We start from the raw sequence: 12,168 nt of genomic DNA, 5'->3' as shown, positions 1-12,168 counted from the left end.
CTATCTATCTATCTATCTATCAATCATCTATCTATCTATCTATCTATCTATCTATCTATCTATCTATCTATCATCTATCTATCATCTATCTATCTATCTATCTATCTATCTATCTATCTATCTATCTATCTTCTATCTATCCAAATATTGTTTTAATTGCATTTTGGTATGTTTTTATTGTCAAATTGCACTGAGATTTTTCAGAGTAAAGTGATTCACAAATTAAACAACAAACAAATAATATCACCTCCCCCTCCCTGTTCCTCCCCCCTCTCTTTCTCTCATGCACACCATGCAAGTATGGTAAGTACTGAAACTCAACACCCACACTCCCAAGGCTCTTTGCCTCTCTGAATGTTACATAAAGAATTCAAATGAGAAGGTGCTCCGTGATCAGAATTAACAAGATGGCTGAGCCGTTTCCCGCCTCTCCCCTCCCCAGCCCTGCGTCCCCCCAACTCTCTCTCCTGCATGATCATATCAGGGCCGTCTGCCGGGCCCTTGCAAATAGACAAGAAATTGGCAAAAGGGTTAATTCCATTATAGCCTGAAACAGATGGACAGGACAAAAGCTGAGGCACTTGTTGCCTGTCAGCCCAAAGGACAAGAGATTGCCTTGGGGAAGAACGAGCTCCACACCTGGGCTAGAGAACTGGAATCAGTCCCAGACACAGATATTTTTTTTAAAAAAAAATGTTTCCTCTTTCCACTCTCCCTCCACCCCTTTCAACAAGCATGATTATTTTTCCCAAGTGGGGGAGAAATAGCTGTCTTTTAATTTTTGTTGTTGTTGTTCCATTCAATCTTGCTATCATTTAGAAAAAAAATCAGTTCCCATATGCATAATCTTTATGCATCCTGAAAAGAGAGAGAGTCAGATAGATGTATCGGCTTCAGAGAAATTCATTCCTTAATTCTTACGTCTGCTTTGGCATCTGCATTCTGTTGCTGCCTGACAACTATGGAAACATTTTGATGTGATTATGCCAGGGTTGATGAGGGGCCTTTTTTTTTTTTGGCCTATATCAGGGTTGCGGAAAACAGAAGTGAAAGGAATGAAACCCAACCAGCAGTCATGGCATTCATTATGCAAAATAAGTAATGCAATATTTTCTCTAATAGGCTAATGGCTGTTGAGGTGTTCTCAGCAACCATTCTTTTCTCCAGGGGCCCCCAGTCAGCCTGTTCATGAGTAAGCAGACTCTCTAATACATTTGGTGCCACCTAGGTAAAAGGTGAAGGACCCCTGGATGGTTAAGTCCAGTCAAAGGCGACTATGGTGTTGCGGCGCTCATCGTGCTTTCAGGCCGAGGGAGCCAGCGTTTGTCCACAGACAGCTTTCCGGGTCATGTGGCCAGCATGACTAAACTGCTACTGGCGCATGGAGGAGGACCGTGACGGAAGCCAGAGCACACGGAAACACTGTTTACCTTCCCGCCACAGCAGTACCTATTTATTTGCTACTTGCACTGGCATGCTTTCAAACTGCTAGGTTGGCAGGAGCTGGGACAGAGCAACAGGAGCTCACTCCATGGTGGGGATTCGACCTGCCGACCTTCCGATCGGCAAGCCCAAGTGGTTTAGACTAGGGGACTCACGGGGGTCATTTAACCAGCCCACGAGCTGCCCGCTCGGCAAGTCCCCACGTGCTGCACTAAACTGGCACAGCACAGAGCGGGGACTCGTTTCTGCAGTGCTGGAATTCGCGTCTGCACATGCACAGATGCCGGAAATCGCGTCTACACAGACGCCAGAAATCACGGGCAGGCGCAATCTGGCCCATGGAGGGATCTCTGCTGGAGTGAACCAGCCCAGGCATGGTAAACCTTGCTGACCCCTGGTTTAGACCACAGCAACACCTAGAAAAAAGAGATACTCTATTATACAGCACACCCAATTGGACACAGCCAGGCCATTGCATACAGCACCAAAAGAGAGGTAATATTTTAAGTTACAGCAGCAACAACTCTACATGGCTATGCATCCATCCACCTACTAAATGATCACTGTCATTTATTTTACTACTACAGATTTTTAGCAATATTAGCTCTTTTGGCTCTTTTTTTTAAAAAAAGGAAGTTTTTAAGAATTTTATCAGCACAGGGTGAAAAGTTGCTGAAAAGTGTAAATAAAGTGCTTACTGCAAATGCTGCCACTATGCCCAAGTCTGAAATGTGGGTCCTTAAGGAATTTGTTATTTGCAAATACTGATTCAAATGGACTTGGCTCTGTATCTAATATTGTGGACACAGTTATCAAAACACAGTTCCTGACAAACCATACAGAAATGCTTATTTTGGGACAGAGATTGGGAATTTGAACAGGCTGGAAGGCTGGAGGGTTTGGGCCCCCACCCCTTGCAGGCCAATTTGATAGAAGCCCACCTGTCAATCATCTGACATCACCATAACATCAGGTAAAAAATTTCTCATTGCAGACAGGCTTTAATTCAGTGTCGGCAAAGGAAAAAATGATTTCCTTTGCAGCCTGGCTTATGTTGTGGTGCTGAGGATGATGATGGGTTATAACAATTTAAAATTCAGAATTAAAAACATTTAAAAGAAATTTCACATATATATCAGGTGTCAAAGGCCAGGGTAAAGAGGTGTGTTTTCACCAAAAGCTGTACAGTAAAGGTGCTAGGCACATCTCTACATTCAAGTCAAGCTTCAAAAAATGATTCTTTGCACAGTTCAGCTTCACTTGTAAGTCTCTGAGAGTGTCAGTTGCTGAGGCCAGTCTTGGGTTCAAATCTTCTCTCATTCATGAAGTTTAGTGACCTTGGTCTGTCTGCCTGTCTATCTGTCTGTCTGTCTGTCTGTCTGTCTGTCTGTCTGTCTCTCTTTCTCTGCCTAAAGCTGTTCTACAACTCTGAACTTCTCAGGGAAATGGGGGGTGGAGAATCAAAATTATATAGACAAAACTGAAACACACCTATCCTTCAAAATTCAGACTTTTCTGAATTTTGCTAGGCTGCTTTCCAGCCAGGTAGTGAGTACAAACAATGCACATTCGTGGGTAAAGTGAGCATTAAAAATACACACCAGTGTATACACAGGTGCATACAACATAAAAAACAAATTACATTATGGGAAACTGCTTTGCAACAAATGTGTATGTCGGGCAAAATTGCTGACAGAGGTGTATATTCAGGAGGGGAAAAAATCACACTAAAATGGGTGATGAATTTTCATGATCCATTAGCATTTTCATGAGGACTATTCTTCTTCTTATTCTTTTAAAGCAAAATAATAGGGAAATGCAGAGAACTGAACTTAAGATAGGAAAAATTAGAAACCAAAATCGTCAGATTTGCCTATTCCTACTTCTGAGTAAATATGTCATGAGTGTCCAGACAGTGGTGGTGAAATTACTTGGTGCAATAATGCCCTGAGAGATTTATGTTGAGCTAGACATTAATGTGTGACGGGGTTACATGATGGGAGGCTGCCATACTCAGCAATAACCCCACCAAAAACACACGTCATTAATTGTGGCATTGCTCAACAACGGAAACAGCAGGGCTCATCAGCTTTTGTATGTGGGTAAGTTCTAATGAGTTTTCAGAAACTAGATTCAGAGGCAAAAGCCTGGCCAAGTTATGTAAATGAGACTTTGAGTAGACAGTTTAATGCCAGCCAGCTTTCATTGCAGCAAAGTTCAAACCAAAATTCAATTATACTGCTGAGGCTTGGGGAGAAGCCATAGCTCCATGGGAGAGTGCATTATTTGCATATAAAAGGACGGACCTAGTCCTTGACATCTCCATCAAATGGATCTAGGCAGGACTTCTTGGAGAGCTACTGCTAATCGGTGCATCCACCACTGGGTTAAAACCTAAATGGACAAATGGCGTGACTCAGTAGAAGACCTTTTTTATTTCATGACTCAGAAGTCAGTAAATTAAATGCGCATGGGTTTCCTGGTAATAGTAACAGCAAGTGAGTTTGGAGCCATTCCATATCCTGTGTAGTTGATGCTTTGCATTAAACATGCATGGAAATATATTAGTGGCTTCAGTGAAAGACATGAGATAGGTATGTTGCTACATCAATGGAGGGAAGATGATGCAGTAATGGGCAGTTGTGGAATTTCTGGGTTGTTTTTTATAGAGTTATATGCATGTAGATCTCTTTGCTGGATAGACTTGGGGAATTGTGGAAGCTAATTTGACACCTAGCTTGGGACTGGCTTGCATTTTTCTTTTATGAATGTTGCTCTTTGATTTCTTTAGTCATCTGAGGCCAGACTTCTGGGTCATTCCTTTTAAGAAATGGCATGACTAGAGTGATCATTTACATGACACAATACAACCTTGTAAGTAGTTGTGGACTTCAAAATGAGAATTTGGATAGATGATCAGCGACATCATCACTGGATGACTATAAGGAAATAATAATTCTCATCTGCCAACCTAATGCCCTCTAGATATTTTTGGGTGACCCCAACCAGCATGGCTAATGGTCAAGGGTGATGGAAGGTGCAGCCCAAATCATCTCAAGGGTGATGTTTGCTGTACCTGATTAGTTATATAGGCCACAACCTGGCTGTGCAAAGCGGAAGTATGAATTCATTATGGATCTTTCTATCCAACTGTAGTCTGAACATTTTGGGCCCATGCGATAAAGATGCAACCTTTCTGGTTTTTTGAATTGGTGTTTACCGAGTTTTAGAAAGCAACATACAAAAAAGACAAACGATAAAGAAACAAAGAACGATGACTGTGTGGAGCACATTATTGCAGCTAGAATAAAATAAGCAGAAGGTTCAGTACACTCTTGCATACACCCTAATAAAATAGATTCTTTAAAGGGACGTTTTGGAAGCAAGTCAGATGTTGATAAGGTAGCCTTGTCACACAGATGAATGTGTTATTGGGGGCCTATGTAGTGTGTTGCTTTTATTTATAAAGATATAAACAGAGAACATACAACATCAAAATGGACTTAATCCCTCTTAGAACCCTTCTGTGATGGGAGGAATGCTCCAACTAGGCAATGTCCCACTGTACATTAAAAGTGCTAGGTTGTATTCTCCATTTATTTCCCAAGTTTATGAAATATTTCAGATAACTCCATTCATGTTGCAGATTGAAGGCTGATTTCACCTAGTCACTGTTCACATTTCATATACCCAGAATTCAAAAAGTATTAAAACTGGCTTCCGATTTTCCTTTCCCTTTTCTTTTTCACTACCCAGTTCCAAGACTTCCCTGCTATATTCCACTGCCACCCCTCCCTCGACTAATCTGTTTCCCATAGATAACTTGTCAGGGAACTGACATCAGAGCGAAAGGCGAAGGAGAGGCTCCCCGATTCTGCAGGAGAAGGTACCAGCACCAGAGACGCAGCTTGGTAGAGGAGGAAGGTAATCGGCGTAACACCAGGGATCAAGGAGGGCAAATGGGGAAGCGGAGGGAGAGCTCCGGGATTCTTCCCTGGACATCAGTGAGGAGAGCACTGGTCCTCCACTACCCACGCCCTCCCTGCACAGAAGACTCCCGCGCAGTGAGAGGTGGAGACGACTGGGAGTCAAACAGCTTTTATGCTGGAAAAGGTTTAAGAAACGCCCACAGACAGATCCATCTAGCGACTGAGGCAGCAACGCTAAGATGGGCTGTGCAGTCAGGACGGTTTAACCCAGGCAATTAAGCCCCCTAACGGGGACAGTTTACGTACAAGTAACTCAAACCCATTACATAACTGTACTACGTTTTCCTGCCAACTTGGCTGGCTTTTTTTGTTTTCTTTTCTTTGCATTTTGCGCCCCCCCCCCCACCTATTGGGAATCTCCTTAGCTTCTTTGCTATTTCATCTTCTGTTTCTAAAGGTGAGGGAAAGAGCAACAAGGTTCCCTGTGTGCCCTGATAATGCTGGTATAAATGAATCTGAATCTGAATATATTCTCATCGTGGTCAGAACAGTTATTGCAAGGTGAATAACCTGTGTGTCTGGAGTCTCATTAAAACACAGATTATTCTCCCCCCCCCCTTCCAAAAGGCAGGGAAAGGTTGGGGAAGCGATTGATGGATTGCATTTATATACCGCCTTTTGACAAACCTCCCAAGATAGTTTGCAATTTGAATACTGCAAAAGTATTTTTAGGCCCCCTTTAGGAGCTGATAGCACAAAGTCCCTGGCCTGGGCTTTCTCACAACACCTGCCATTTTTGAAGATTGATCTGGACAAGGTTCTAGATTGGCCTGAAAGAGATCAATGCCCCACCATATAATTCCCCATCCCTAGTGACATGCTGTGTATGGCTTGGAAGGTCAAAAGTTGTGCAGGCCTGCCTTCTGTTGGAGATGATTTTGCATGGATTTAAACTAGTTGGCAAACTAGTTTGGCTGTAGAAACATCCCAGTCTGATGGTTAAGATGTTTGAGGCAGCATGTCTGAAGCAAGGGTCTTGTTGCCTATCATTGCAAAGAATTGAGGAATCTCGGAAGCCTGGGACCAAACTCTGGGGCCATTTGAAGTCATTATAGGGTCCTTAAAAAACACACCAATAACAAGAATATTGACGTCAATAAAATACTTGAGCTATGTGAACTAATCCTCAGGAGAGCAAAAATGTCATATGAATGGAGCTGATTAGAAAAGGGAAAAATGTTAAGGACTAATTGTCTTGCTATGTCAAATAGCTGACCTTTGAAAGGGGCACCCAAAATATAATTGAGAAATATTTGATGGATGGAAGCTTGCTCTCTTTGGCTTTTGCTATTAATCAGATTTCTCATACAAAAAGCAAGATTTACTTGCCTATAATGAAATGCAGCTTTGCTGATCACTATTTTCATCTTAAAATAGTCTCTGGTTTAGGTCAAAATGTGCTGGGCATTTTGACATCTCCACAATATTTAATTAACTAGAGTAGACAGAGTACTTACAGAGAGGGGGCAAACAAGGTAAGTGGTGTAAACAAATTCTATGGTAGTTTATTGTATTCTTTTAGTATTCTCTGTGTTTATTAAAGGCTGATTGCTACAGATGAGTTTTCTGAGCAGGACCTGTTTGTTCTTCAACGACTTTTAGGCCATCAAAACGTTGAGGCCTTTTGCACAAGCTGACTTTGCATGACAGTAAATCTGGCCCTGGCTTTATCCTTCTTCGTACGTTACAAGCTGTGGATCCGTCTTGTTGTGAAGGTGTCTTGAGCATGTGATTCAGGCAGCGTAAAAGAATAAGAAAGGAAGAGTTCTTTTACATCACACCAACGTGTTAGCTTTTGCTATCTATTGACATTTTATTTTCCCACATGGTTATGAAAAGCGTGAGTTCAGATTTCTCAGTCCCCGTTGCCCATCTGCCCTTCATGCTGATGGACCTCTGACAGAAACCTTGCAATCGTGCCAAAATGCTGAGCTATTTAAAAGCTTGCTAGGTTAACAGCAACCCTAACATTCCTTTTCTCTGTGCACATGGCATGTTGATTTGAGAAAAATGAAGCTTAAAAGCAGTGTTTGGTGCCTGATTATGTATTGAGGCCTTGCAAAAGAGGGCCCTCCAGATGTTTTGGACTACAACTACCATCAACCTCTTCCAGCAGAGCTGGATTAGACCAGGGTTGGTGAGACCTGGCCTCAACCCCTTCTGCTGTCATGAAACTGGTTGACCTGCAGCCAGGTGCTGTCTAGTATTAGTATTAGTCAGTGCTTTTTTCAGCTGGAGCGTGCCGGAGCACAGTTCTGGCACCTCTCAGGTGGGCACCATTAAGGGCCTGTGCTTCCCCTACCTGCTCCTTGCCTTTATGTACTTATGAGAAGCCCAAAATGAACATTTCAAGTCAAAATGGAAGCTGGCCAGTATGTGCAAGTCTACACTTTCTTTAGATCTATGACTCCAACTAGCTCCTAGCTGCTCCTAGTCATGATTGGTCAAGCTATGGGATGGGGCCAATTCTTATTTCCTTTTCTTCATTCTGAGACAGCATCAGCTTGACTTCTGAAGTCCTCCAGCACTTCAAGGTTTGCTTAGCAAGGTTGTAGCACAGTATGGTGAATGGCACACTAACAACACCCCCATTATTTACCTGACAGGGTTGTTGTATAGAGCTATAAAATGAAGAGATACAATGAAGAGTACCCTAACTGGCCTATATTGTCTGCAGAATTTCCATCTATATGATGTTCCACATTTGTAACATGTGTCCCCCTACTCCTCTGCCAAGGCAGCCAGGAGAAGTGTTGTTCAAAACCTGAGGGAGTAAGAAAGGTAATAGACTGTGCTTGGGAAATCTGGAACACCTTGCCTGGGAAAAAGCTCCCTAATAATATCCCTTCCTCTTAGGAATTGCAATGGAGTAAACACAAATAAGGGTGTTTGTGGCAGCTGCCATCAAAGAACTGAATCCCTTCACACCTATTTTCATCTTTATAATGCCCACCGACTGACATGTAGCTCCTAAGCTCATTCAGACTGTTACCTAGCAACCAAGAGACCTCAGTACTGAAGGATGAAATACTCATGTTTGGAGGGGCCGTGCGTAAGGGCCAGTGATTGCCATGTGTGAGGCTTGAGAGAGGTATCATAAGCCTGGCTTCTGTCTAAATCCGAGGCCCCTCTTCTTCCAGAAGTCTTATATAAATAGACAGGACAGGTTGAGTTAAATCAGTTTATCTAAATGTATACAATAGGTTCAGAGCATCTGATATTTATTTTATCGCTTCAGCACTCTGATTATGGTGGTTACAGAATGAGAAGAGGCAGCAGGTCCTTATGGGTTGAGGGTCTGAGATGCTCATAGGCTGATGCTCACGGGAAAGATAGTAATGGAGAGGAACTGTGGGACTTGACTGAGAGGGGGTGGCTGTGCTCAGAAGGGGTGAGAAGGAGCATTGGGCAGAAGCTTGGACAAGGTTGTCCAGTGGGACATAAGAAGAACCCTACAGAACCACAGAACACAGCATCTTGTTTCCCATGATGGTCAGTCACCTGCCCCTTGAAAGTCCATAAGCAGGACATGGGGGCAGTGGACTCATCCTGATCTCTGAGCCTGCAGATAGCTACCATTCATGGAGGATAGAACCATTAAGGGCACTAAGTCATGATGGCTATATTTCCTCCATTATCAGTGCCAGTTGCAGAGGAGAATGCTGCTGTACCTTTGGGCTTTGTATGGTCTGATCCAGCAAGTATAGCCATCTTATAGCCATCATGATCAGTAGCCTATGGCTACTTCCAGATGGGTGGCTCCTAGCAGCACTATCTAAATAGTGACCCTTCAAGAAGAATTTCACTTGACTCTCCACACCATTGGGAGTATTCCACTTTTTCTATGTGTGCGTCCCACTGCATTCCATCCACACCAGTGGGTTTGACATAACTGGTGTAGGTAGAGCCATTTGAAGCTTACCACATATTCACTCTGAGAATATTACCTTGTGGTGGGCACCGTTTTATAGCCATTTTTTGTTTTGTTTAATATCGATCTTTTAAGCATCACAAAAACACCATTGCTTTTATTGTTTTTCAATGAAGGTGAGATAGACCACTATAATACCATATGACTATAATGTTATTTAATACAACAACAACCTTTATTGTCACTTCCATTTTAGCCACAATGGTTAATGGTGTTTTGATTTGCTGGAAGCTGCCCAGAGTGGTTGGGGCAGCCCAGTCAGGTGGATGGCATCTAAATAAATTGTTTGTTTTTTTTAATATACCGCCCTTCATCATAAGAGCCCTTCCCACAGACACATTTAAAAGCCTGCAGATTATTTAATCAGCCAAAGGCCTGTTTGAAGAGGCATGTTATCTAGCCTGGCACCTAAAAATAAAATAATATTATTATGGAGGTAATCATGGAGGACTTTAATTTTTTTTCTTTAAAAACAAAACACATTATACTGTTATTGATTTTTATCTTTTATTAAAAGAAGAAATTTATATATATTATTTTAGCACTGGTTTGAAGATGCAGAAAATATATTAAATACCTGCTAAATTCTTACAGAAAGATGAAAAGGTGTGGCGATAGTGCTACTGTTCTGTTCTTCTAGGCTGGACTTTCTGTGACCTGAAGAAATGTGGAAGAACCACAGGGAAAGGACGCCCCGCAAGATAGTGAACGAAGCATTGCAATTCACAGTAAATTCCTAACTGGTTGTACTAACAGAAGCCAGGACAAGGATTTCCACTAGTACAATAGGACTTCCCTCCTACTTCCTCCAGTGCCGTCCTCAAATCTGTTCTGGAAGGTGGGGGAAACACCCAAAACAACACGCAGGAAGATGAGAGGTGAGATTGCTGAATAGGGCACTGACAGATCCATCTTTTTAGTGCTATTTTCAATACAACCTCTAGTATGGAAGTAGCTATTGACAGCTGTGTCTTCCAAGGATATCTGTGTCTTCCAGACACAACAGGGAGGAAAACCTCATGTAGTGCGTAATCTCACTTCCTTTTTTGGTTTCTCCCAGTTCATGATGACACCCTACAAAGACGCACATGCCAACATATCTCAGACATAATTATCCTTTATCTACTTGCATTCCAGACAATTGCTCATCATCAGACCAATTCAGCAATGGCTTTCCAGCAGAATGCACAAAGAAATAGCATGGCTAACTTCAGCATGGAATTTTAGCAGGTTTAATAATCATTATTAATTTCATAACTTCTTTCTTAAATGAAGCTGGTTTTCTTTAGTTGTTGTAGTAGCAGTTGCCGAGACATTATTCAAAATGAAGCGAGTTAATGCACTTATGTATCTGAAGTTGGAGAATGCTGATGAGTAATAGCACTGAGATGGGAGAGAAATTCCTCTCTTATCACTGTTCCAAAATACACACTTGGTGGAACTTGCAGATCCTAAGATTATACTCCCTTCTGCAACTCTCTTAGTTTTATTCGTATTGGGTTGATCTATGGATCCATGAAAAGCTGGTTTTTGAAGGGTCAGGGAACACCCCAGAACAAGATTTAACATGGTAGAAGTGCATTTCACTTGGATATAGGGCTCTGTGGGTCTCAGCCCTGGATTTATTCTGTTTATTATGGAAAAGTTGTTTGTGGGCACTGGAGAACTAGAAGAAAATTGAAACCTCTAATGTCCGCAAGAAGTAGTGCTATGCAATGGAATTAAATGTGTTTTGGGTTGAACTTTACATAATTGCGATGCTTTCAAAGCAACAATAAAGGCTGTGCGTTTCATTCATAGACTCTTTACCAATTAGTCATAACACCAAACACATAAATGCACCGAAATAATATAACCAGCTCATAAACAATTTAAATGGTTTTTAACATGAAATTACATGAAATACTGGATTGTATTCAATGTTGCTAAGGTGAATGTTCTATAAGCAGGCCCCCGTGTGGAATAACGACTCAAGACAACGTGCTATGGGATTAAAATTGGCCTCAACTTTATTATGTTTCAGATGTGGGTAGACCTTGGCTCAGGCATTGGGCGTTTATCCTTCCCAGTCCCCCGCCAGGGATCTGGGGAACATCAGGGTTATCCAGAGTGTGTGTGGGGATGGGCTGGCTCTGGAAAACATATGTTCAAGCAGAGAGAGCCTGCCTCCATTACGCAGGGGAGAGCAATGACAACCTCTAGGTGTACGGCCAAAGCCTCGCCTCAAAACAACCTCTTTAACGGGGAACCCTGGTATCGCCGCTGCGAAGAGGAAGGGGGGGCGTGGGTCACGCCCACCCCCATTTAGGGAAGATAGGCTAAAGGATTCCGACCAAGGCCTGATACCGCCAAAGTTGTGACATTTTGCTACGGGATAGGCAAACCTGCTAATGCAGGAGAATTCCTTTCCGGCCCTTCAACAGCGACCTTGATGTAGCAGCACCCGCATACCTGTGGAGAAAAGGTTAACCTGCAAAAGAAGTCTTAACTGAGGGTGGGTAGGGTGGGAGAAGCTCTGGAGCCAACTTACGATTCCCAGGTAAGATCCTCCCCCCATTGTGTGGGCAGGTGGTCCCTCCCCCTACCTGGCCTGATCACCTTGGCAATGCCTCCCCAGGCGAGATTGGGCAACTGGCTGAGGTAGGCAGAGACCTCCAGGTATCCCACCTGGGGAAGGCGAAGCCAAGCCTGTGCTAATGGTGCCGCATAGGGTCCTGGGGGCTGCGCACGACCACGCAAAGGGTGCCCCCATTTAATGTGGGGACTGCAATAGAATATTTCCCCCTTATCTCCTTCCCCCACCAT

The 12,168-nt window shown here is 42.9% G+C and overlaps 1 long non-coding RNA gene across 2 annotated transcripts; it reads left to right on the top strand.

Annotated features, from left to right (window-relative positions):
- The first annotated feature begins 8,469 nt into the window (after window positions 1–8,469).
- On the top strand, window positions 8,470–10,916 carry LOC310688576. 2 transcript variants are annotated; one of them, XR_014517048.1, is made up of 3 exons: window positions 8,470–8,523; window positions 10,004–10,241; window positions 10,501–10,916. It is a non-coding gene; the product is annotated as an uncharacterized lncRNA (long non-coding RNA). The 2 variants fall into 2 exon arrangements; XR_014517049.1 differs by having other exon boundaries at window positions 8,484–8,523; window positions 9,958–10,241.
- The last annotated feature ends 1,252 nt before the right edge of the window (window positions 10,917–12,168 follow it).

This window comes from Podarcis liolepis, assembly GCF_965112155.1.
Source record: "Podarcis liolepis genome assembly, chromosome: 11".
Taxonomy (NCBI): domain Eukaryota; kingdom Metazoa; phylum Chordata; class Lepidosauria; order Squamata; family Lacertidae; genus Podarcis; species Podarcis liolepis.
This window is presented reverse-complemented; position numbering and strand designations above follow the sequence as displayed.